Source organism: Nicotiana sylvestris, chromosome 7 (assembly GCF_000393655.2).
Source record: "Nicotiana sylvestris chromosome 7, ASM39365v2, whole genome shotgun sequence".
In the NCBI taxonomy this organism is placed as follows: Eukaryota; Viridiplantae; Streptophyta; class Magnoliopsida; order Solanales; family Solanaceae; genus Nicotiana; species Nicotiana sylvestris.
In genome coordinates this window covers 37,382,244-37,410,119 of record NC_091063.1, presented here as the reverse complement: position 1 = coordinate 37,410,119, position 27,876 = coordinate 37,382,244, and the positions used below count along the sequence as shown (strand labels likewise).

The 27,876-nt window shown below is 38.6% G+C and overlaps 1 long non-coding RNA gene across 1 annotated transcript; it reads left to right on the top strand.

Moving 5' to 3' along the window:
* The first annotated feature begins 2,517 nt into the window (after positions 1–2,517).
* Positions 2,518–27,401, top strand: LOC104226029 (uncharacterized). The gene is made up of 2 exons (XR_710734.2): positions 2,518–2,843; positions 3,485–27,401. It is a non-coding gene; the product is annotated as an uncharacterized lncRNA (long non-coding RNA).
* The last annotated feature ends 475 nt before the right edge of the window (positions 27,402–27,876 follow it).

Sequence of the window (27,876 nt, the reverse complement as noted above, 5' to 3'; positions counted from 1 at the left end):
CCGTTAGCCATCCGAAACCACCCCGAGGCCCCCGGAACCTCAATCAAACACACCAACGCATCTTAAATCATCATTCAAACTTGTTCCAATCATCAAATCACTTCGAACAATACCAAAACCGTCAATTCACATCGAATTCAAGCCTAAGTTCTTCTAAAACTTCCGAAACACGCATTCAATCAAAAACCCGACCAAATTACCTCCGAATGACCTGAAATTTTACACACGCATCCCAAATCACCTAACGAAGCTACTGCAACTCTCGAAATTCCATTCCGACCCTCGGATCAAAATTTCACCTACCAACCGGAAATCGCCAAAATACTAACTTTGCCAAAACAAGCTAATTTCTACACCGAACTTCCAAAAACCCTTTCGACCATGCTCCTAAGTCACAAATCATCCCCCGAAGCTAATGGAATCACCGGAAATCACATCCGAGCCCTCTAACTCATAAGTCAACATCCAGTTGACTTTTCCAAACTAAGCCTTCCTTAAAGAGACTAAGTGTCTCATTTCCTACCAAAACCAATCCAAATCGACTTGATCACACCAATTACAGATAATGAAGCATAAAGAAGCTAAAAACGGGGAAAACGGAGCGGTAACTCATGAGACGACGGGTCGGGTCGTCACATCCTATGAAGTACCCTCTTTGCTCCAATAAGGTCAGCATGACATTTGTAATCTGGAAATTGCCCGCCCGGATACGAGGTGGGACAATTGCACTTGCGTACCCTTCATTTGGAAGCACCCGAGGAGCCACTCGTGGGGCAACTGGGGGAGGTTCTGGAATATTGTCATTGGCCTGGCGGCCTCTTCTTTGAGCTTGAGGTACTAGAGACACCTCATCTTCACCATTATCATCTACCTCCTCCCTCGTGATAACATTTTTGATAGGATCATTGTTTGCCATTTTGTACCTAAATCGATTAATTCACACAAGTTATTAAAGCAGAAGGAAAGAAAAATAAAACACACAACTAGTCAGATAGATAGCTAAAACCATTTAACTCCCCGGCAACAGTGCCAAAAAGTGATCGGCTCCAACCCTACACCACTATATAATGGCGAGGAGTGGTCGATGCAGCTTTTACCATAAGGGTCGGGATCAATTTCCACAGAGAGTTAATATTGGTTTGGAGTTGGGTTTCTATCTAATCTAGTTATGTGTGTTGCTTTTAATTGCACTTCTAACCATGTTTGGAGTTGTTACTATTCTACTTTCAATACTATTGATTGCTAAAAATAAACTAAGTACAATATTTTTGTAAAATTTTCTCAAGTAATAAAAAGCACTAGGGAAGTGACTTACACCTAGGCGAGTATCTAATGGGATCTAAAATTTAGGACAATCTTGTTATATTTGGGTTCGTGATATAACCTTTACACAAAAATACTCACTCTATACCTCTTGGTAGTTTGAGTGACTTTGTCATAATTGGCTTTCTCAAGCCCAATCGGGTGTTCAAACAATACAAGTAAAATTGGCTCAAGTTGGGTATTACTATCTCTAGGTTTAACCCTTTAATTGGGGATATCAATCTCTTGAGTGCACTCCAATTCCTTGTTAGCCTAATTTTCCTAGACTTAGTCCCTCTTTCTCAAGAAGAGTCTAAGTCATAAAGGCATGAATCAGTGTTTGCAACCACTAATTCTACAATTAAAGCATGAATCAAGTTAAATATCATTAACCCATAAAAATTAAGCCCTAAAATAGAAGACCCATTAAATACCCACACTAGGGTTGGGTTACAACCCTAGCTAATGGGTTTAGCTACTCATAATAAAGGTAGAAATCAAAGATGAAGATGAAATATAAGCCATAAAAGTTAATTACAAGAAGAAAATCTAAGATTAATCGCTAAAGTTGTTTTAAAATTACTCTAAATAGTAAAATGCGGTTGTTCACGAGCTCCTCAATACAAAATCTGACCTAAGAATCTGAAAAAGATCTATTTATACACAGCTGAAATTACTGGACAAAAATACCCCTACGGAGGTTCCGCTGTCAGCGCAATACTGAGCGCTTCAGCGCTTGGACTTCTGCGGACGCGCAAAAGCAAGCGCTATTGACATCCAATTTTGTCCTTCTATACCCGAATTTGTCATACCGAGCTGTTATTTTAACTTTAAAAAGTCATAATGATTTTTATCTTAATTGGAGTATTATAAGTTCATCCTTTACCTTTATTATATTTTTTGCTACATATTTTATTGGTTAAATAGTTTCCCTTAACATAAGGCATTATAATTTATTTTTAAGTATATTTACATAAAGGTGTATTTATTTAAATATTTATTTCTGCCTCACAAATTTTATGCAAGTATTTGGATTACCTTTTGTTAATTATCTTCTCTCATTATTATAATTATATTATTTAACTTAATATTGTCATTATTTATATTATTAGTGTCATCATTGGTGGTGGTGGTGGTGTTGTTGTTGTTGTTGTTATATACCCACCTACCTTTGCTTATTTCTTGCCAGCAAAAACTCATTTGCACTAAGACCAAACCAACTTTCCATAGACTTTATCTATTATTTTTTTTCCCAAAAATTACTAGAAAACTAGATTAATCCCTAAACTAAATCCCATTCCCAGCACCCCCTCGCCCATTCCATTCCCCCATTTGTTTCATTTTACTTTGTCTTTAACTTATTGTTTCTTCCTTCTTTTTCAATTTATACCCGTTAAACACATTCCTCTTCAAGTCAAAGCTTTCTTTTCCCTTCCTCTTTGCATTATGGTGATTTAGGAGTACCTTTTGAAAGAAACTTGCAAAGATTTGAGGAAAGAATCTCATTGAAGAATCCGTTCAAGTTCAAGATATTAAAACAGGTAAGTATTTGTTGTAATCTTTTGCTCCTTTTCATTATTTATTCACGGATTTTTCTCTTTCTTTTCTATCAATTTGACTCAAAATCTCAATCTTGTACGCTTTCCTTTTGAAAACTTTTATTTTATGTCATAGATTCTTGCCCTAGTTATGGGATAACTTAATTTCGGGGATTTTCTTTTGCACTTGTATTGAATCAGATTTATTAAAAATGGTCTAATTGATCTCTAATTTCTCTAAGTGATACGGTCAAAATCAATTCTTTCCTAATTTGCAGCCTTAAATTACATTCTGCTAATTTACTTAAGTAATAACTTTCTACAAGTATAAATACTTGTAAATTTTGAGCTAAAAGGAGGACTTTTGATTATTGCTCTTCATCACTTTCATAACTTTTCTTTTACTGTGATATACTGCATTCACTGCTCTTCGGCTAATTCTTTGCTTATTGCAAGCCAAAGCAAAGTTTGTTTTCTTTTATTTCACTCGACACAAGTGTTGCTAGAAATTCTTAGAAGTTCTGGTGATCTCGGAGCGTCGAGATTTGAGTATTGATTTCTTGTCGCTATCATTCGAGTTTTCTCATTGCAATCAATGCATATTTCTTGAGTTTTTTTTTTTGGCCTATTTACTGCTGTTGAAGCTCTGTTCGTGAATCATTATTTGGATTTCTGGTTTTCTTATGAATTTGGCACTCCACGAACCGGTTAGTTTCTTGAACGACGCATTATGATTCCTTTACGTGTTGGTTGTTGTTAGAATAGACTAGTCATTCTCTTTAGTTTTGTATTTTGTACACTCTTGGCCATGCCGAGATGCCGAGTGTCGTGCGGCACTCTATTGAAATTATGCCAATATAATAACCAGGTATGTCTCTTAAATTCAGGTGTGTTTTTGATCTTTTGACTTTACGTGTGAGTTTTTGAATATGAGACGACCTGACTATAAATGTTTTTAGGATTTGTTCTGGAACCCTGGTAACTAGGAAATCATTTCTTTTATTTAGGACTAAAGATTGCATAAATAAGAGAAACACCAACTTATCTGCTATGTTCAACGATTTAGTTTAGGAATTCTGCCTAAAAGACTTCGAATGATATTTGTAAGTTCCATGATCTTCATTCTGTGAATATAGCTGAATTCAGGTTGCATAGGTATCATTTCAGCGAGTATTTCTTAGTTAATAAAAGGAGACATTGAATTGTTAAAACTTCATCCCTTAAACCTTAAGATTGTTTGCCGGTCTTATGTGGTTAAAACTACCTTGCCTAAATCAGTGCACTTGTTTTGCCACTTAGACACCATGTTTAGGATTAAATGACCTAATATACTGCATGTCCAGTTGTGGATAGTATGTCGGAAGCTAAGAGTTATATTCGTTTGCTTTGTTGGCTATAAATTTACTTCCATGATGTTCTCAAACACGGATACCATGTCCTTAGAATTTTAATTCATCTAGATATTCAGTCTATGGATAAAACATCCAGATAACTTGTTATCCATAATGCTTGTACTTTAATTTGTTTGAGTAATTGTTTATCTGATTTGAACACTAGAAATGCTCTAATTAGGAACTAACAGTAAGAGAAGTCAACAACTTTGTTTGTGTTAAAGGCTAGCGAGTTGTATTTCTCAGCATGTTCTTTATCTTTACATGACTAAATTGCAAATAGTTTGAACCAAATACTTGAAGTTATATTATTTGGAAGTAACGAGTTAAATCTATTTTCGCGATAATTCGATCTCCATGTGCGTTGCATATGTGTTCCGGTTGGGCTATGGTGTTATAGGATGGCTTAATTCGAGCATTGAGCGAGGATTTGGAGTCGCCTGGGAAGAGGAAGGTTTAAGAATTATTGTGTTGGAATTTACTTTGCGCCTGAAGCTCATTAGTTTAGCATGTGTTGTAATGTTGGCCTTATAATGCTACAAATAATCTATAATTGTGTAAAAGGGATGATTGGGGCTGGAACTTGTTTGTCACTTGTTGCTGCTATGTGCTATTTGCTATCATGGTTTGTTTCTATTTTTACTAATCATTGAAGTCATGCTTTCATTTTCAATATTATTACCATGCTTATAGAATTTAAGTAACAGGGAGAAGTGATTTTCTGTTTAGCTAATAATAATGATTTTTAATGCACTCAATTTCCTTTTAACAGTGGAGATTGCTAATTGTTTTAAACCTGTCGTCAAACTGGTTTTACAAAAAAATACCCTTGATTCATTTCATGGAAACAAGAACTGTTAAGTAAGTATAGTCTTCCTATAATATTTTTATTAAAGGCTTGGGGGCTAGTAACAATCTTTGTATACAAGTAAGTTTTCTGGCATACAATTTTCAGATCAGGTATCTTATTTCAATTCATATTTCTCATCTACCTTTACATAAAAGAGTACATAGCTTTATACTTTAATCCAAACTATTTTATCTTCTACTCAACATTTTTAGTAATTTAATAATTATGTTTATTCTAGTATGCTTATACTTGAGTTGCGTAGTATCAATTCAAGAAAGTTATTATATTATAAGAGTTCATTTCACTACTTTAATTATCATCTCTCAACTTAATTAATTCAGAGGCCAACATAAGCCCTTACATGCCTTATGTGTTACTTGTTTAAGTCCCAATGTACTCCCTTTTATGTGACGTTAATAAGAATAGAAATAGAAACCTGAGATTTTCTTTATGTCTAGAACCATCCTTTTAGAATAGTGTCCAAAGCCTCTTGGACTATAAGAAGGGACAGGTAGTTTTAAATTAAGACGCGATATAGAAATGATTAGTGCGCTTTAGGTAATAACTTAAAGATAGTAATGAGGGTAGCAGACATGGTACACAAATTGCCCGAATAGCTATTGCACTTTTGGATATAAAAGTCTTAGCAGACTTTGCACGGGAGTTGATCCATCAAGCTTAAAAATTTAGGTCCCCTTTTACGTAATTAAGTAGGCTTTCTATGATTTACAATTCTTACATTTTTCCATGATTAGTTTTAATTAATTGCTTTTAATTTATGTATACACTTGACCACATAGGATTAATTCACAACTCAACAACTTGCAACCTAGTTTAATTCAATAATTTCACATAGTGTAAATTCGGTCGGGACCTACAGTTGTGGACCTCGAAGAGTGCCTAACACCTTCTCTTTGAGGTAATTTGAGCTCTTACCCGATCTTTGGTGACGTTGACTAGTCAAATAGAGTTATTTACAAATAGGTGTCCTAAAGCACCTTAAAATCATTAGGTGGAGACTCTTCTCTTTTAATACCCATTTAAAAGAGTTGTCACGACGTCGAAGCCTGTTATCGCGAGAAAAGGGGGCGCGACAAGCGCGGACCGCATTTCTTTCATTCTATACTGGGACTGGACTTGATTTCGCTAGGAGTGTAAAAGCAACCGCCTCAGCGATGTCTTCAACCGCGGCCGCGTAATATGTTCGCGGACCATGCTCTTTAATTGAGCTCAAATTTCCATTCCTCTTATTCACAATTTCGCCTTCAGCGGAATTTAAACCACGACCAGGTCAAGTATTCCGTTGCCGCTCTATTTCACTATAGTCAGTGGTATCTGTTATACCCAAAAGTATCTTCTCTGAATCTCACTTCCGCTGGCAGCGTAATTGTGGCAGCCTCAGCGGTGAACCTTCCGTGGTCGCACTATTTCATCGTTGTCAGTGCTTTTAGCTCAGCTTTGAACTTGTGCAGGTTTAACTCCTTTATGAGCTGGTTATGACTTTCTTGCTTTATTTTGACCAAACCCTGCAAACAAGCACAATAAGTTAGTTTTCGGAAATACTTTTACACATTTTTTATCTAAAACCTAAGCAAAAGAGAGCATAAGATAGGCTAGAATCCGTAGTTATCAGAGACTCCCGAAGAAGTGCATGCTCGTGGCTTTGAGCTCTCAGCTGATATCGAGAATGCAAAAGCTTTAGAGGATGAGGCTGCCGCTTTACTCTCCGATGATGAAGACTCTGCTAGTAGTTCCGAGAACGGAGGAGATGAGGATGAAGTCCCCAAGGGACATGTCCCCAAAGATGCGGCTCCCAAAGTAGATTAGGGTCTTAGTATTTTGTTTTTTTGTTTTTGTGTAAGGCCCCTTGTGGGCACTGTAAATACCCTTTATGAATATAAGGAATTCCTTTTCTTTCCGTTCCATCTCCGATTTGTTTCGAATTCTGCTTCGTCTTTATTTTGTGAAAAATTTTGATGTTATAACTTCAATGATCGAGTGAGCACTGGCTCAGACTCAGAGTAGAACAAACCCTTATGTTTTTTAGAAATAAATGGGCGATCTTTGAACTTATAATGGAATACTTCTTAAGATTGTTTTATGGATCCTCGAGCTATGCTTAAGTCGATTTGATGCGAGCTCGGGATGATGGGACCCTTAGGTCCATGTTCAGTGAGAACAAGGTCTCGAACTCTACATGTTTTGGCCCTTAGGTTCTTTTAGATCGGGTCATTATGGCCTCTAAGAGATGGCTATTATTTCCCCTTTTCGGCTTAGAAGACTTAGTAAAAATTTATTTATGCCTTGGCATGCATTTTTTACTCATTGGTTTTTTTGAGGGTTCGGTGTCGATCGGAACCCTTTGTTTTTAGTGCCTTAGCACAAGTTTGTATTTGGATAATTTGATACCTCTTAAGGTTTTTCGAGGGATGATTTTATCGAAGCCCTTTGATTATTTTGCTGAGGGTATCCTTTATTTAACCGCTTTTTTGAGAATTCAAAGGCTTGTTTTTATTATGGAATTTGAACATCTCTGAGCCACGTTATTTCGGCCGTAGCCTTTAATATGGCCGTAGGCTTCGGGTGTGTCTCTTGGACTTGTTTCCCGATAGCATTTCGAATTTGTTCGAAATGTGAGTCCTCGAGTATGATGGCCTTGGCCTTCATGTCAAGGGTTGCCTATTTGAGATTTTATGAATTCGAGTTTAGATGACGCAAATGTGTTGACTATCGATGATAGTCCCTGAGTATTCGAGGTGTATTTGTGTTTTAGACCTTGAGCCATTTCTCATAGAATCACAAGTATGGAGCTCGACTATCCTATATGGACACGGATCATCTGACCTTTTGGCCTATTACAAAGTTTTTCCTATCGAGACCCTCTTTGGCGTGAAGCATTTTTCTCAAAAATATAGCCCCCGAGGGTGATGCCCCCCAGTATTCGAGGTTGATTGAAAAGAAGCCTTGGATATTGTTGAATTCTTCCTAGGTAGCACATAGTTGTTGTCTCGTTAAAAACCTTACAGGAAAAACCCATTTGGGATAAAACCTGATCTAAGGGAAAAAGAGTGCAACGCGTGCTTTAAAACCTAAGGTCTTCATGTAGAATGGTGTTCTCGATGTCTTCAAACGAACATCTGCAATGAGTTAGTCTTAAATATAAATAGAGAAAGCAGAAGGTCATACCTTAGCAGTAATACCGTTTGAGTAGTGATACATTCCAATTATTTGGCAATTGTTCGCCTTCCATCGTGTCAAGCTTGTAAGATCCTTTACCGATAACTCTGATGACTCGGTACGGTCCTTCCCAATTCGGGCCTAGTTTCCCTTCATTCGGGTCTCGATATTGAGGGTGACTTTCCGTAGAACTAAGTCCCCGATTCTGAAGTGTCGAAGGTTGGTCCTTCTATTATAATATCTCTCAATTCTTTGCTTCTACACGGCCATCCGAACAATTGCAGCTTCTCATTTTTCATCTAGTAGCTCGAGGCTAGTATTCATAGCCTTGTGATTTGATTCCTCCGATGCATGTTGAAATCTGGCGCTAGGTTCCTCGACCTCGATCGGAATCAAAGCCTCGGAGCCATATACTAAGGAGAACGGGGTTGCCCTTGTGCTAGACTTCGATATCGTTCAATATGCCCAAAGAACCTCGGGCGAAACTTCTCTCCATTTTCCTTTAGCGTCGTTCAACCTTTTCTTCAAATTTTGAATGATAGTCTTGTTTGTCGATTCGGCCTGCCCGTTTCTGCTCAGATGATATTGCGTTGATAAAATCCTTTTTATTTTGTGTGCTTCGAGGAACTCCGTTACCTTGTTGCTGATGAATTATTTGCCGTTGTCGTATACGATTTCAGTAGGTATCCCTAATCGACACACGATGTGGTCCCAGATGAAGTTAATAACTTCTGTTTCTCTGACCTTCTCGAAGGCATGTGTTTCCACCCATTTAGAAAAGTAGTCAGTCATAAACAAAATGAATTTAGCTTTGCCTGGGGCCGTTGGTAGAGGGCCAATGATGTCCATTCCCCATTTCATGAAAGGCTACGGGGAGAGGACTGAGTGAAGTTGCTCTCTGGGCTGATGAATCATCGGTGCAAACCTTTGACATTTATCACATTTTCTAACAAACTCCTTAGTGTCTTTTTCCATGCTATCCCAATAATACTCTGCTCTAATAATTTTACAAATCAAAGACTCGGCGCCGGAGTGATTCCCACAAGTGCCTTTGTGGATTTCTTGTAAAATATAATCGGTGTCTCCCGGCCCTAAACATACCGCCAATGGTCCATCGAACATCCTCCTGTATAATGTTCCATCGTCATCCAATGTGAACCTAGAAGCCTTGGTTCGTAGAGCCCTCGCCTCTTTATGATCCGATGAGAGCTTTCCATTTTTCAAATATTCGATATACTTATTCCTCCAATCCCAAGTCAAACTTATAGAATTTATCTCGGCATGCCCCTCCTCGACCACAGATCTCGATAGTTGGACGACAGTCCCCGGGATAATATCATCTTCCTCGACTGATGACCCCAAAGTTGCAAGTGCATCTACCTTACTATTTTGCTCTCGAGGTACATGGTCTAGAGTCCATTCCTTGAAGCGATGCAAGGTTACCTGTAGCTTGTCCAAATATCTTTGCATTCTATCCTCTCGAACTTCGAAGTTTTTGGTTACTTGGTTTACCACCAACAAGGAATCGCACTTAGCTTTAACGACTTCTTCCCCCAAGCTCTTAGCTAGCTCGAGACCTGCAATCATGGCCTCATACTCGGCCTCATTATTAGTCAACCTAGAAGTATTGATAAATTGTCTAATAGTGTTACCTGTAGGCGGCTTCAAAACGATGCCAAGCCCGAACCCTTTCACATTCGAGGCACCGTCCGTGAAGAGGGTCCATACCCCCGATGATGTACCCGATCTTAGTAGAAGCTCTTTCTCCACTTCGGGTATGAGGGTCGGTGTAAATTCGGCCACAGAGTTAGCTAAGATTTGAGACTTGATGGTTGTTTGGGGTTGATACTCGATATCGTACCCGCCAAGTTTGACTGCCCATTTGGCCAATCGGCCTGATAACTCGGGCTTATGCAAAACATTTCGGAGAGGATAAGTGGTTAACATACATATTGGGTGACACTGGAAATATGGCTTTAGCTTCTTAGATGCGCTTATTAATGCAAGTGTTAATTTTTCTAAGTGTGGATATCTAGTTTCAGCATCTCCTAGAGTTCGACTTACGTAATAAACAGGGAACTACGTACCTTGCTCTTCTCGAACTAGTACCCCACTTACCGTTATCTCAGACACTGCCAAATATAAATAAAGCTTTTCATCTACCTTTGGAGTGTGAAGTAGAGGTGGGCTCGATAAGTATCGCGTCAATTCCTCTAATGCTTGTTGGCATTCCGGGGCACATAACTCTGAGTCCGTTTTTCTCTGTTATTGACACCTTGGTACGTTTGAATATAGGACCTTGGGGAACATCGACACCGCCAACGATCATATGAATTACATGTTGCGGTTCTTCCTGCTCATTTTTTCTATTTGCATTTCTTTCTCTGAAATGATTCTTAGCTCGATCACTGAGAAACTCTCGAAGATGACCCTCGTTGAACAATCGAGCTACCTCCTCTCTCAGCTGCCTGCAGTCTTCGGTCCTGTGACCATGTGTGCCATGATATTTACACATCAAGTTTGGATTTCTTTGAGAAGGATTGGTTCGTATAGGCCTGGGCTACCTGGTGTCTTTGATCCTTCCAATAGCCGATACGATCCCCGATGCATCAACACTGAAATTATACTCTGATAACCAAGGTGCTTCCGCGGGATCTATATATATATATATCGGTGTGTTTATCAAAGCCATTCTTACTCATAAGTCCTCGAGGATTCTATCCTCGATCGTTTCTTCGATCACTCCGAGGAGGATTGCGCCCCGAACCGTTGTTTCTTCGATCTGCGATATATGGCTGATATCGTTCCCTATTTGATCTTGGTTCCCTGTTTGTATCCCTTGGGGCCTTAACTACCAATTTATTTGGATGAACTGAACCCGAGAGGGCTCCCAGATGGTCGTCCTCGACCCTGATCTTCGATTGGTAACGATTATGTAAATCTGCCCAAGTCATAGCTGGATACTCGATAAGATTTTGCTTCAACTGTCGTGACGCGATCGAACTCCGCTCGTTCAACCCCTGTGTAAAAGATTGCACGGCCCAATCATCCGAGACTGGTGGTAATTCCATTCACTCCATTTTAAATCAGGATACGAACTCCCTTAGCATCTCATCACCCCTCTGTCTTATCTAAAAAACGTCGGATTTCCTTGACGCAACCTTTATGGCCCCGGCGTGTGCCTTTATGAAGACGTCTCCTAACATAGCAAATGAATCGATAGAATTTGGTGGCAAGTTGTGATACCAAATCATTGCTCCCTTTGACAAAGTTTCCCCAAATCTTTTCAACAAAACCGACTCGATCTCATTATCATTTAAGTCGTTTCCTTTAATCCCGCAAGTGTACGAGGTAATGTGTTTATTAGGATCGCTCGTCCCATTATATTTAGGTATATCTGGCATACGGAATTTCTTGGAGATGGGCTTCAGAGCCGGGCTCAGGGGAAACGGCTTTTACACGAATTTTTTGGCATCCAAACCTTTCAAGACCGGAGGTGCCCCCGGTATTTGATCAACACGAGAGTTATACGTCTCCACTTTTTTGTCATTATCGTCAATCTTTTTCTCCCCCGACTCGATTCTTTCGATGAGTTCCTCGATCATCCTCATAATCGTAGCATCAGCCCCCGAGCCATTACCATTCGATCTCTCTAGCACCGGCTCAGTTCGGCGAGTGACTTCTGGTTCGACCACACTTGGAGTTTTATGCTGACTTTGAAACTGAGCGATAACAACCTGTTGAGCTTGTAGCATTTTGAATATTACTTGGAGGCTGACTCCCCCATCTCCTTTACCCTGCGTTCCTTGGCCACTAGATCGGACTTCCCTACGTACACTTCCTCCGGGGTCTGCGCCTATATCCGCATTCAAAGAAATGTGTGAACTAATATCGACTGGTTCCACATTTGGCACTTCCCCAAGGTTAATCGGTGGTACACCGGCTCCAGGAGTAACTACATTATTATTTTCCCCATGAAATCCAAGACCATCATCGCCGTGTATGGGTGTGTTTTATGAGTTTGACATGTTTTAACCTAAGAACAAAAATTATTGATAAGAACAAGTGTGAAAATAACGTGTGTTATCAGAATCAGTACTGAAATAACCACTATTATCTTTAGCCCTACGGTGGGCGCCAAATTGTTTACTTCGAAAATACAAGTAACAATTAAACTTGTTTGTGGTTTTAAAGATACGTGATTCAGTTTGATAGGTTACAAGTACTTTGGGCATAAGAACTTTACTTTATGTTTTGATGATCTAACAAACTTACCATCCAGAACCAGATAAGGAACCTGTTACACATTTACAATACCTTGAGATCACAAAGTTCCAGGTTGGGATCCAGCGTGGGATATAACTCAACTCTTCAGAGTGGAAGAAACAGCTGAGGGAACGAGTCCCTATCAGTTCTTGAGGAGACTGTATGAAGTCAACTCTCCGGCTGCAAAGTTGCTGCCTGCACATGCTACTGTACAGGAGCAGTGCAGCAGTCAGCTTTCTGCGGAATGCTTTTTACCTACCTTGATTACATCATTGTAAGTGATGTCACACTTGTATAAATACAATCAAGGAAGGTAAAACAATTTACTTCATGAGAGAACAAGATAAGGAATCTGATACAATTAAGTTCCCTTGCATTCCGAATAACTAGTCAGATGTCTGGTTCAATTAAGTTCCGCAGAAGCTTTCTACGGAATGCTTTTTACCTACCTTGATTACATCATTGTAAGTGATGTCACACTTGTATAAATACAATCAAGGAAGGTAAAACAATTTACTTCATGAGAGAACAAGATAAGGAATCTGATACAATTAAGTTCCCTTGCATTACGAATAACTAGTCAGATGTCTGGTTCAATTCTCAATGAAATCAGATAAGGAAACAACAGAGGGACTAGATAGGGATCAATTTCCCTCGTCATTGTACAGTCAATGCTACAGCTGTAAAAGCTACTGCACTATACCGTCTGGCAGACTGCTGCACTGAACCGTCTGGTAGCAGTACAGTAGCATAGCTGCAGCTTGCTAAGGCCAAACTAAAGGGCACTTTATTACATCATCCTTGATGACATCATACACATATATTATCAACATGAGGCAAGGGATTTCATCTCCCCAACACTTGAAAAATCAAAAGAAAATATTCTCTCAAGTGTTAGCCACAACCTCTCTCATGAACAAAGCTTCTGCAACCTCAAGGACCAGATCCAAAGATTGAAGATATCTTAAGTCCTTAGGTTTGTCGAGTCTTTGTTATTTTGTTCTTCAATTGTAACTCGTACTTAGATTAGTTAGAAGCATTGTGTAGGAACCCCTTTGTAAAACCATAAACTTTCTGAATTTGTGTTGTGACTAGAGTTAGTCATAAGTTGATGTCTTTGTAACTAGTGAGTAACAAAGTGGCTTGTGATAAGTGCATCACAAGTTAGTTGAGTTGAAGTCTTTGTAACTAGTGAGTGACAAAGTGGTTTGTGGTAAGTGTATCACAAGTTAGTTGAGTTGAAGTCTTTGTAATAGAGTCATTACAAAGTGGCTTGTAATAGTGTGTTTACAAGTTAGTGAAGTTGAAAGCCTACAAGTGTAGGTTGTGGTTTTTGTCCCCTTGAGTTGGGATTTTTTCACTTAAAAATCCTCTGTGTTCTTTATTTACTGTCGAGTTACTGTGGGAACAATTAGAGAACCCCGATTCCCTATAGTATTTGGTTTTATAGTCTGTTGCTTATAATGGAAATTGATAGAGAATCTGGTTCTCTGTACAGTCTGATGGATGCTTAGTTTCTATCTATTGGTATTAGAGCAGGTTCTTTCTAAAAGGTTAACACCTAGAAAGGATCTACATGGATGCTTTACCAGACTTTGAGTAAGGTCGATCAACCTACAGGCCACGAAGATTTCAGAAAATGGTTAGTAGAAATGGAGGCATTCCCAAGAAGGGTAGCTCTAGCAGAAACACTAAAGGATACAATTGTTGTCACAAGTGCAGAAAACCAGGACAAGGTGGGTAAGAGGAACCTGGTCCCCGACAGAAAGTTCAAGAGAAGAGATGTCACTGATAATATTGTAAAGCAAGCCCTGGTTGTCTGGGGAGATTCCTCTAGTGAATCTGAGGGTGATAATGAAAAGGAAGACACCTCCATGATGGCCATTGAAAGCAAAGCTGCAAAATATGATTCCATATTTGCATTGATGGCAAAATTTGATGACGATAAAGAAGATGATGATGATGAGGTAAACTTTCTAAAAAGAAGTTGGTATCTTTGGCTAATGTTTTAATTGATTCTTATCACAATCTTATAAATGATAAAGATTCTTTAACTGTGGAGTTAGGAGAAGCAGAATAGACCAGAGATGACCTAGTAGTCGTTGTAGTTGATTTAAAGGAAACGATTGAGAATCTGAAGAAAGATAAGGATATCTTAGATGAAAAAATTGCAAATGTAGGTAAAAGAGACCATTGAGAGTGTAAGTAGGGAGAAACAGTCTTAATAGAGAGAGTTGCTAGCATTGAGCATGAGAGAGATGACCTACTAGTGGTGGTATTGGACTTGAAGGAAACAATTAGAGAACTTAAAATGGAGAGCAGGCCTGAAAATTCTCAAAAAGGAAAGAAAGTTGCAAGTGAGGCATACATTAAGCTTGAAAGTGAGTTAAATTCAGTGAAGTCTAGTCTGTGTGCTGAGCTTGAGAAAAACAAACAACTTCAGGAAGAACTAGGTAGAGTGAAGAGTGATCTTGAAAAATTACTCAAGTGGACCTGGTGTCTTCTAATATAATCACTGCCTTGTACACAAACAATGGGGGAAACATGAATCGGGTTCCAATGGGAAAAGACTCCCTACAACCCTCATAGCAAGTACGTTACTATGCCTGACAATTAGCTTTGCACTCACTATGGTAACATTGGGCACTTTAAAGAAAATTGTAAGGCCAGATTTCAATCTCAACAGAAAAACAAAGTTTTTGCTGAAAAAGTAACTACTGTTAGGGAACCCGGTCCTTCACATAAAAACCTATAATGCCTGCTTGGACCAAAAGAGCCTTCATTCACCCCTTTCCTCATTACAAGGGACCCAAACTTGTTTGGGTTCCTAAGTCTAATCCTTGATTTTCTTGTGCAGGGAACAGTGAAAGGGAGCAGTCAACAGTGGTACATGGATAGCGACTGCTCGAAGCTCATGACTGAAAGTACAAATGATTTCCTTTCACTGAAGGCCCTGCAAGGAGGGAGTGTATCCTTTGAAAATGGCAAGAAGGGATACATTCTGGGAGTTGGAAGGATCGGGAAGTCTCTTTCCCATTCTATTAAAAATGCGTACTATGTGAAGGGTTTGAAGTATAGCTTGCTGGGTATTTCCCAAATCTGTGACAAGGGGATCTTAGCTGTTTGAGTGATGTTAATGATAATATTGAGCTATGGCACAGAAGGCTGGGTCATGCAAGTTTCACGCTGCTGAACAAATTAGTCAAGAAGGACCTGGTTCGTGGTCTGCTCAAGTCAAGATTCAAGGATCACAGGGTGTGTGATACATGTGTAAAAGGAAAGCAAGTCAGATCCTCTTTCAAGCCCAAAAAGGGAGCTAGCATCTCAAGGCCACTTGATCTCCTCCATATGGATCTATGTGGACCTATGAGGATGCCAAGTAGAGGAGGAGAGAGGTACATATTTTTGTCATTATGGATGACTACTCCAGATTTACATAGACCTTGTTCCTTAGAACTGAAGATGAGACTCCAGCCGACATAGAGGAACCTGGTCCCTCAATCACAATATCTGAAGCAGAAAACAGAGTTATGGATGATGTACATGGAACTCCAGCTACTAAGGAATTCAAACCAGATCAAAGACAAGAAACTCACTTGCCTTCTCAGCCTTTCTCTCTCAAATAGAGCCTAAGAATATCAAGGAAGCATTGAAAGATACTAACTAGATTACAACTATGCAAGAAGAGCTCCATCAACTTGAGAGGAACAGTGTGTGGAATCTGGTTCCACGACCTACTGACGGAACTGTTATAGGAGCCAGGTTCCCTGTTCTTGGTGTAAAAGGTTGTCAAAATTCCTTCTAGAAAATGGCTTTACAAGAGGAAAAATTTACAACACTCTTTTTCTGAAGAAACAAGGAAGGAACCTACTCATTGTGCAGATCTATGTTGATGGCATCATCTTTGGAGCAACAGTTGACTCTCAATTTGAAGAATTTGCAAAACTCATGGGAAGTGAGTTAGAAATGAGTACAATGGGGGAACTGAATTTCTTCTTAGATTTACAAGTGAATCAAACTCCCAAGGGGACAGTGATAAGACAACAGAAGTACATCAAGAAACTACTGAAGAGATTTGACATGTAGACATCAAAAATCATTGACACTCCCATCGACACAGCTACTTGTCTAGAATGGATGAACCTGATTCCCCTATAAATCAGACCATGTATAGAGGTATCATAGGGTCACTTCTGTAGTAGACCAGATATTGTTTTTAGTGTGGGTTTGTGTGCCGGGTTTCAATCCAATCCAAAGGAATTCATCTGAAAGCTGCCAAGAGAATCCTAAGATATCTCAAAGGGATGCAGGACATGGTTCTCTACTATCCCTTGGGAGATAACATTGAATTGGTTGGATATGCTAATGTTGATTATGTTGAATATATGGTGGATAGTAATAACACATCTGGAATGGCACATTTTCTGGGGTCATGCTTGATCTCATGGGGTACAAAGAAACAAATTGTGTGGCTCTTCCTACTGTTGAAGCTGAATACATGGTTGCTACTTCTTGTTGGGCTCAACTAGTACAGATCAAGCAATATCTTGAAGACTTTGGTGTATTTATAGCTTGAACCCGGTACAACACAAGAGGACAAAGCACATTAATGTGCGACATCACTCTTTGAGGGGTAATGTTGAAAAGGTTCTGATTTGTATGAAGTTCTGGAAGACAGGGGACCATGTAGCAGACATCTTCACTAAGGCGCTGAGCAGGGAATATTTTGAAAGAAATCGTCTGGAATTGGGGTTGATCAAGCTCAACTAAGGACCTGGTCCCTCGATGATTGGCTATGTTAAAGAAGGAAAGGTACAATGCTAAAAAGTATTTTTCGGTGACATCTAACTCAAATCTATATTGTTACACGTATACACATATGGCAGTTTCAGGACAAAAACAAGTAAGAGTGACATTGCACTTCTAGGAGTCTTTGCTCAAAATTTTCAAAAACCGTCAAGGAACCTGGTTCCTATGACTCAGGTTAGTAGTCTCTCCAATACTTATATACTTTTTTAAGTTGCTGAAGTATCATGTCATTAATTTATTTCTGCCTTTCTACTACCTCTCTCCTAACTTTTGAAGTCCAAAATGTTAAACCTTTTCTGAACTGACCCGTTGCTCAAAAAAGGTACTTCTTTATCTTACACCCAACTAAAATCGATTCTTTTCTTCAAAACCAAAATCAGCCTTGTCTCAAAAGAATCATTCTTTCCAAATATGCCAAAAGTGAACCCAACTCTGCCACTTTCCAAAATCCTAACTCCATCTGAATCAAAACCCCAAGAAGTCTTTGGCACATTTTGATGGAAGTTTAACTGAAAAGGAATAGGGTAGATCTAATATTCTAGAGCGTGAGGTTGAAATTGTTGTTGGATTTGTGGAAGTCTGGAAGGATGGAGAAATTAGTAAATGTGAGAACTGAATGAGGGACCTGATCCCTCAAGTCCTTCTCAGGAAGTCAATTTTAATGATGTTCTTTTTTCTTTTTGAGTTATGTGTTTAAACAAACTTCCGATCCAGTTAAAAGGATTGATAAAAAGTAGGCTGATTGATGACGAAGTGGTGTGACCTGCTGATGTGATTGTGGAAGAGAGAATGAAATGAAATCTTTAATTGTAAAAAAAAAAAATTGGAGAAAAGAAAGTTAGCTGAGAAAGTTGCAGCAGATGATAAGGGTAAATAGATTGAGAAGAAGAAGAGGGAGACATGGCTGCTCAGGGATAGAAAGGGTAGTGTAAGTGAGGAACCTGGTTCCTTACAGAAGCAAAAAGGTTGAGTCATTAGGTTTGGAGAGGTAGAAGACTCTGAAGTCTCAAAAAGTGTTGTAAGGCAGAGTGTTGACTCTAATATTGCTTAAAAATGGAGGAACTTCTTGATATTGTTGAGTTCCAAAAATAAAATCACCTCTTTGTTCCTCCAAGTCCCAATGTTTCTGAAGAAGAAGTAAAAACTTCTATATTTTATGTGATACTATGATGCTATATGTGCATGTGACTGAGTTTGTTCTTGATGAGAAGAAGCTTGGGGAGATTCTTGGTGATCTGATTGATGGTTCAGCCTACTCAGATAGGTTAAGCACCAGGTCCTCGTAGACCCTTGGCAGAATAGAATGCTAAGTTGAAGAGTGAGAATGAAAGATTGAGGAAACAAGTGGAAGAACTGAAAGAGCAAATGATCATTGATCAAAGGAGAGTAAATGAACGAATGGACAAGCTCATCAAGGCCTTAGCCCCTTACTTTTCTTCCTGCCCAGTGATCCATGTCTTTCACTCCTTCCAAATTCCCTTGAATTCTTATCTTCTTTTAATTCCTATATTTGATGACATTGGTACTTTAGTTGTTTAAATTGTCATATCAGATATTGTTGAAACTACTGTACTTTTATTATAATTACTCTACTATGGGCAATCACTCTATTTGTCCAATGACGTTCACTTGTTGTTCTTGTTATTGTTTATGTTGTGTTGCCCAAGTGGCATGAGTTAATGTTGCTGAACTTCTTTATGGTTGTGCTTCTTCTGTTATTCTTTTCGATGATGCCAAAAGGGGAAAGTTATATAAGTGTCAACATGGGGGAGGAACAGAATTGAATTGATATGTTGTGTTGTTTATGAAAGATAACTCTGCTTCGCAGGGGGGATGTTGCTGATAATATGTTGATTATAGGTCTGATCCGCAGGGAAATATATGAGGAATCTGGTTCTCAAGTTTTATATAAATTTTGGGTTTATCATCATCAAAAAGGGGGAAATTGACAAGTTATGGTATTTTGAGTTTTGATGATTTGCCAAACAATCTTGAGAAACCAGTTGTGATCAGTTCCTTAATTTTGGTTCTTAGGAGGAATATGGCTTATTCGTAGGGGGAACAATATGGAGATCCGGTTCTCAGGGGGAATATTAATTCTAAGTTTGTCATCATCAAAAAGGGGGAAATTGATAGGTTACAAGTACTTTGGGCATAAGTACTTTACTTTATGTTTTGATGATCTTACAAACTTACCATCCAGAACCAGATAAGGAACCTGTTACACATTTACAAGACCTTGAGATCACAAAGTTCCAGGTTGGGATCTAGCGTGGGATGTAACTCAACTCTTCAGAGTGGAAGGAACAGGTCCCTATCAGTTCCTGAGGGGACTGTATGAAGTCAACTCTCCAGCTGGAAAGTTGTTGCCTGCACACGCTACTGTATAGGAGCAGTGCAGCAGTCAACATTCTGTGGAAGGCTTTTTACCTACCTTGCTTACATCATTGCAAGTGATGTCACACATGTATAAATACAATCAAGGAAGGTAAAACAACTTACTTTATGAGAGAACAAGATAAGGAATCTAATACAATTAAGTTCCCTTGCATTCCGAATAACTAGTCAGATGTCTGGTTCAATTCTCATTGAAATCAGATAACGAAACAGCAGAGGGACCAGATAGGGATCAGTTTCCATCGTCATTGTACAGTTAACTCTACGGTTGTAAAATATACTACATTGTACCGTCTAGCAACAGCACAGTTGTAGCTTGCTAAGGCCAAACTAAAGGGCACTTTATTGCATCATCCTTGATGACATCACACACACATATTATCAGTATGAGGCAAGGGATTTCATCTCCCCAACACTTGTAAAATCAAAAGAAAATATTCTCTCAAGTGCTAGCCACAACCTCTCTCAAGAACAAAGCTATTGTAACCTCACAGACCAGATCCAAAGATTGAAGATATCTTAAGTCCTTAGGTTTGTTGAGTCTTTGTTATTTTGTTCTTCATTTGTAACTCCTACTTAGCTTAGTTAGAAGCATTATGTAGGAACCCCTTTGTAAAACCATAAACTTTCTGAGTTTGTATTGTGACTAGAGTTAGTCATAAGTTGAAGTCTTTGTAACTAGTGAGTGACAAAGTGGCTTGTGGTAAGTGCATCACAAGTTAGTTGAGTTGAAGTGTTTGTAACTAGTGAGTGACAAAGTGGATGGTAGTAAGTGTATCACAAGTTAATTGAGTTGAAGTCTTTGTAATAGAGTCATTACAAAGTGGCTTGTAATAGTGTGTTTACAAGTTAGTGAAGTTGAAAGCCTACAAGTGTTGGTCGTAGTTGTTGTCCCCTTGAGTTGGGATTTTTCCACGTAAAATCCTCTGTATTCTTTATTTACTGCTGACTTACTGTAGGAACAATTAGAGAACTTGATTCCCTATATTGTTTAGTTTTATAGTCTGTTGCTTACAGTGGAAACTGATAGAGAATCTAGTTTTCTGTACAGTCTGGTGGACGCTTAGTTTCTATCACAGTTCAATAATAATTAATAACAAAGAAATAAAACATGTAAATTAAAGAGGTAATTTGAATCAAACCAGTGCTCAAGCAAGTCTTGACCTCGAGCTATGATGGCCTCGAGGTAGGTCAACTAGAACAGTAGAGTAAAGACAATAAAGTTAAGAGACAATTCTGATGAGTAATGAGCAAGAAAGTAAGAGAGTATATGCTTTTGCCAATAATTGATGATGGTTACAAATGATTGGGGTCCCCTTTATATAGTAGGGGAAACCTTAAATAAGGTACACTTCCATTTTTAGTAAGGAATCTAATTGGAACAGCTGTCCCACTACCTAGTACTGATCCGTACAAACTCGTACAAATCTATCCAGAATTTATGCCATGATCTTAGGGATGTTGCGAGAATCTTACTCTTCTGTTACAAACCCATAACGGTATTATCTCGAGGTTGGTCATACTCAGCCTCGGTGTTCATCGCATACCTCGATTGTCGAGCCTCGAGCTCGGTCCATTCTGAACTCGGGCTTGAAGCGACTCTTCAAGCCCATGAAATCGGGCATACCTGATTTCGATCGTATACAGTCTTATCTTGAAACTAGCCATTATAACTCTGTCAAGAGTATTCGACCTCTACCTCGACCTTTGATGACTCCTCGACCTCAGTCCTTGCTGATTCTTTGACCATAACCTCCATATCGTTCCTTAAACCACTTCGACACGTGGCTGCCTGGGAATATTTCGCTAATTCTACCCTGACTTAAGTATTCTTGCGATAGAATTTGACGCAAACATTACCATTAACCAAGTGGGAAAAAAAAGTGTCACCTGATATACATCACACTGTAAAGTCTAAATATAATTGATAATCAATTAAACAAAAATAAAAAGTAAATTGAGTGTTCAACCGTAACATACAAAATAATGTAATTTAAATACTTAATGTTGGCTCCCAGAGCTAGCAAATTAATTAAATTTTGGGTATACACTAGTAGGGGGTAAGATTTTTGTAGTGAACATATGGTAGGCGATGTTGAGAAGAAAACCCACATTCTTAAAAGGCCCCGTTTGTCCATTAGATTTGTTTTTTCCTTTTTCAGATATTTTTTTTCAAAATCGTGTTTCTTTCATGAAAATGTTTAAGTTTTTGAGATTTTTCGAAAATGAGTTTTTCAAAAATCAAAAAAATAATTTTGACAACTTTTTCATGTTTTATCGTAAAAAAAAAAATCTCCACTCACAAAATTACTATATTTTTTCAAGTGAAATTCCCGTTGATATATAATTTTAATTTTCAAATACTATTTATCAACTTAACTTCAAATACTATTTTTTTCAAGATCAAATCTAGAGCAAGTTCTCACTGATCAAAGGAAGAGGATGATGGAAAACAGAGAGAACAATGAGCTGAAGAAAATGAGATGCTTTTCATTGAATTGATCTGAGTACAAAAAAATGTATAGCTCAAATATACAACTACCACTAACTGTTATTGTTGCTTTAACTTAACAGTTGTGTACAATTGTCACTATTAACTAACTAACTAACTGACTACTAACTTCCTAACTAACAGGTTTCACTCTTCAACACCCTCTCTCAAGCTGATGGTTGAAATATGTTTTTCAACCCCAGCTTGGATATAAGATAGCCATGTTGTAGCTTCCCTAAGCTTTTAGTCAGAAGATCAACATGCTGCTTTTTGGTAAACACATGATGTGTTTTGACCATTTCTTTGAACTATTTTCTCGCGGACAAAATGACAATCAATGTCGATGTGTTTTGTCCTTTCATCGAATATAGGATTGGCTGCAATCTGAATGGCTGCTTTGCTGTCACAGTAGAGATTTATAGGCCACTGCACAGTTACTCCTAATTCCTTACACAAACCAGTCAGCGAGGTTAATTCTACAACAATTGAAGCCATGCTTCTAAACTCTGCTTCAGCTAAACTTCTAGCAACAGTTTCTTGCTTCTTAGATTTTCAGGACACTTGAGCATTTCCAAATTTTACTAGATAGCCAGTAACAAACCTACTAGTTTGTAGACATCCTCCCCAGTCTGAGTCACAGAAAGCTTGTAGTTTGTCTAATCCTTGAGCTGGCATTAGCAGGCCAAGTCCAGGTGCAACTTTAATATACCTTACTACACTTAGAGTAGCTTCCATGTGTGACTGCTTGGGCTTGTGCATAAACTGACTAAGCACTTGCACTACAAAGGCAATATCAACTCTAGTCATTGTCAAATACAGTAGTCTGCCAACAAGCATTTGGTATGAGCCTGCATCAGTGAGTAACTTGTTCTCAATAGCTTCATTATTTTTGACAAATGAATCATACTCAGTAGATGTCAACTTTACATTAGTTTCTAGTGGTGCACCAGCAGGCTTAGCACCTCCAAGTCCCATTTCTGCAATTAGTTCTAGAGCATACTTTCTTTGGCGCATGACAATCCCTTTGTCTGATCTGGCAAATTCTATGCCAAGGAAGAACTTAAGCTCTCCCAAGTCCTTCATTTTGAACTTCAGCTTTAGGTCATTCCTTGTCTTTAGAATCAACTTATTATAGCTTCCAGTTACAAGGAGATCCTACATAGACTAACACCACAATCAACTCATTATGTATGTGCTTTTGTGAACACGGAATAGTGAAAATGACTTTGACTAAAGCCTAGTTGTAGTAGTGCATCGGTCAGCTTCTTATTTCATTGTCTTGGAGCCTGCTTAAGTCCATATAGAGACTTATGTAGTTTGCAAACTCTATGATACCTTCCCTGGCTAGAAAACCCCTGAGGATATCCATATAGACCTCTTCTAGAAGATCTTCTTGTAGAAATGCATTGTGTACATCCATTTGAAATATAGGCCAGTGTTTAGCAACAACAACCACAGACCTAACAGTCACCATTTTTGCCACAGGTGAAAACATTTCAGTGTAATCTAGGCCTTCGTGTTGACTGTACCCCTTAGTCACAAGTCTGTCTTTGTATCTCTCTACTGCTCGCGAGGTTGTGTACTTGACCTTGAACACCAAATTACAGCCAATTGGAACCTTGCCAGCAGGTAGATCAACAATACTCCATGTCTCTAAGGCTGCAATCTTAGATTTCATAGCTGCAATTCAGTTGGAATTTTTTACTACTTCAAGATAGGTTTTAGGTTCCTCAATAGAGTAAGCATCTAGGGCAGTACTGAATGAAGCAGAGATATGGTTATAGTTCACATAGTTGGACATGGGATAACAACAGTTGACACTCCCTTTGCCTTGAGTAACATAGTCTTTTAGCCAAATAGGTGGCAAGCTGACTCTGACTGACTTTCTTCCTGTGTCTGGTACAGGCTGTGTGGGAGCATTGTGCACAGCTCCATTGGGCATTGCATCCGTAGAAGCAACTGGTGAACTTCCATCAGAAAGAACATGCATATCTGAGGGTGCAATAATCTATTCATTGGTTGTTATGGTAAGAGATGTAGTTGGATTAGGGATATCTACTGTACTCTAGACTAGGAAGAGTAGAAAGGTCTAGTACAAGAAACAAGGATGTAACTGGAGTATCCAGGTATTGAAAAGGAAAAACATCTTCCTTCAATACCACATCTCTACTAACTAAGAAGCTTCTGGAGTGAATAGTATACATCTTATACCCCTTCTGTGCCAAAAAACACAGCAGGGACTGCCCTAGGAGAGAATTTATTTGCCTTCCTCAGATCAACAACATAGCCTAGGCACCCAAACACCCTTAGATGATCTAAGCTGGGAGGTTTACCATGCAACATTTCAAAAGGAATCTTATATTTTGTCTTTGAGAGCTGATGTAGGCAGCATGTTGACAAGATATACTGTTGTGAGCACAAACTCACCCCAAAATCTTAGTGGAATAGTTGCTTGAAACCTCAAGGACCTAGCTACATTAAGAATGTGTATGTACCTTCTTTCTGCAACTCCATTTTGCTGTGAAGTGTAGGTGCAGGAACTCTGATGAACTATGCCTAGATTCTGTAGTAGGTCTGCCATATGAGAGTTAAAAACTCACACCCATTGTCAGTTCTAAGAATTTTTACTGTGGAGGAGTATACATTCTTAACCATAAGAATGAAATTTCTGAGTGCAACAATGACTTCAGCTTTAGAAGGTAAGAGAAAGTACCAGAGTTAGAAAGTACCTTTTTCCATCATGAGTAGGCATTCTATATGGCCCCCCAAACATCACCATGAACTGGATAAAAGCAACTAGTAAAAATAGTAGTACTCAAAGGAAATGGTAGCCTTGTTTGTTTAGCCAAAGGGCATACTATACAATGTTTATCAGAATTTGCACTATCAATAGTCTGAAACACAGGTAATTTCGTTAGAACATCAATTGGCACATGGCTTAGTCACTTATGCCACAAGGCTACATTTATCTACCATCCTTCTCCTTTATTGTATTTACAGCAAGTGATGTTGAAGTATCCTTTCCTGAACTGTCCACAAACTGCAGTCTACTATTAGAAGTGAGCACATATAATCCATTATCTTCCTTAGCAATCCTCTTCACCTTGCCACTGAATAGGTCCTGAAAAATACAGAAATCGGGAAAGAAACAGACTAAACACTTTAACTCTTTTGTTATCTTTGATATGGATAGTAAGTTGTACTTGAACTATGTGATATGCATGACATTAGTTATCATCTGTCCTGGGAAGATATAGGCAGTTCCTATGTGTTTAACAGTGGCTAGACTTCCAGTTGGTAGGAGTATTTTTCCTTCTCTGAACTTATCACAAGGTTTGGAATCAGTCAAGGAATTCAATCTTCTAACCATATGATTAGAGGCTCCTGAGTCTACTATCAATTTAGTCAATTTAGCAGCAGCATCAGTGACATCAGTAACATTTGTAACATTATTGTCCATACCTGCTGCCATAGCTGCTTCATTGCTTTTACTTCCCTTTCCTAGGAGCTGCAGAATCTGTGAGTATTGTTCTGTAGTGAAGTGAGGCACTCACACTGAGTTACTCTGATTCTTACTATATTATTCCTCTCCAATAGTTGAGATGCTTGCAAAATTAGTTGTGGTACCCCCAAAGTTTCCTCCTATTGGCCCAAGATTTGAAGCCTTAATTGTGCTCCTAGTATGCACACATTGACTATCTTTTGCAAAGTTCCCTGCAGAGTTGTACTTCTTCTTTGACTTGAAGTCTGGTGGATAACCATTTAGCTTGTATGAAGTCTCTCTGGTGTGGCCTTTGAAATTACAATAGTCACAATACAAAGTGTTTTTTCTTATCCTAAAGTTGTTCATTGAATTAGGATCTCCTTTACTGGTGAACAAGGCTATGTTGCTAGGATTGTAAGCTCCACTGTTGCCATTACTGAACAAAGCAGTGTTCTCTTGATTGTCAACAGTATGAGTAGAGGTTGTTAATGATCGTCTACTCTCCTCAGAGATAATCATAGCATAGGCTTTGTTTATGGTAGGAGTGGGAGACATCATCATAATCTGATTACTAGACTGGGCATATGACTCGTTTAGTCCCATAAGAAACTACAAAATTCTATGAGATTCAAAGTGTTCAGCATATTTTTTTGACTCACAACCACACCCAGGACAAGGCATTAAGGCATCAAATTCTGCCCAAAGCTCCTTCAACTTTGAGAAATAGCTGGACACAGAGGAGATTCCTTGAGACAAACTGGCTATCTGTCTATGTAGAAATAGAACTCTAGAGTCATTTACCTTGTCAAAACTCCCCTCAAGGTTTGTCCAAACTTTATGAGCACTCGTAGCATAAACCATTCCACTTAGCAGTAGTTCATTACTAACAGAATTCATTATCCAATAGAGTACTATTGCATTGCATTTCTCCCAGAAGTCATGCAATGATGGAATGATGGATCAAACTTTGATTTAGGATATTTACCATCAACAAATCCTAATTTACTTTTTCCGAATAAACTAATTCGCATAGAGCTTCTCCATAGAGCATAGTTTTCAGGACTAGTGAGTTTGATCGAGATTAAGGAGCTACCTGGAGTGTCACAAGGTTACAGAAATAGTGGTTGATGTTGATCCAGTGTTGGAATTGGTGCGGTGACTCGATCAGTTGCTGGTATAGAGCTGGTATTCAGTCCAATACCTGCATTCAAGCCAGAGCTACTGTCTTCTACCGCCATTGATGAAGATAAGAAAGACGATCAGAATCGATAAATTCAATCACTCAACCCTAGAATTGAGGAATCGAGAAATTGAGAGCAACTGAACACGAACTTGTCAAAAACACTTGAATTCATAGTGAAGAAGCAGACACAAAGCTCGGATCTACATCTCAAGCTCTGGTACCATGATCAAATCTAGAGCAAGTTCTCACTGATCAAAGGAAGAAGACGACGGAAATCAGAGAGAACAATGAGCTTCTTTTCATTGAATTGATTTGAGTACAAATACAATATATAGCTCATATATATAACTACCACTAACTGCTATTATTGCTTTAACTTAACAGCTGTGTACAGCTGTCACTACTAACTAACTAACTGACTACTAACTTCCTAACTAACTTTCACTCTTCAACACAAGAATTATAATTTTTATGTCCAAACGCCTACTTAGGAAACAAATGCTACTATACTAATTCTCTGTGTATACTTTCTTGCGCAACATTTTGTTAGTTTTTTTTTTCCAGCTAAGTTATGAATCAATTGAAAGATACTTGTAATATATAGTACGTAATTTCTCTTACAATGAAAAAGATATGTTATGTTTTATGGGTAGCATTATTAACACAAAATAAGGAAGAGGTGCAAGTTGGGGTGAGGAAAGCAAATGAATCTTGGGGATCTCTATCTGGATTAATGTGGAGTTGTACTCAAGTAAAGTGAAAAGCATGGAACCAATAGGTCCCAGAATTTTCACTACGTGGAGTGTATTTGCATTATTTGACATCCATTGTTCATATCATGATCAGTTCTGCAAAAATCTAGGTAGCGCCATAGTAAGCACATTGATAGACCGATAACTTCATTACACGCCCCTGCTCCTTTACAATCTTCTATCTAGCTAAAAATCTCTTAATATCATTGGAAATTTCAGCTGAAAAAATCATCAGT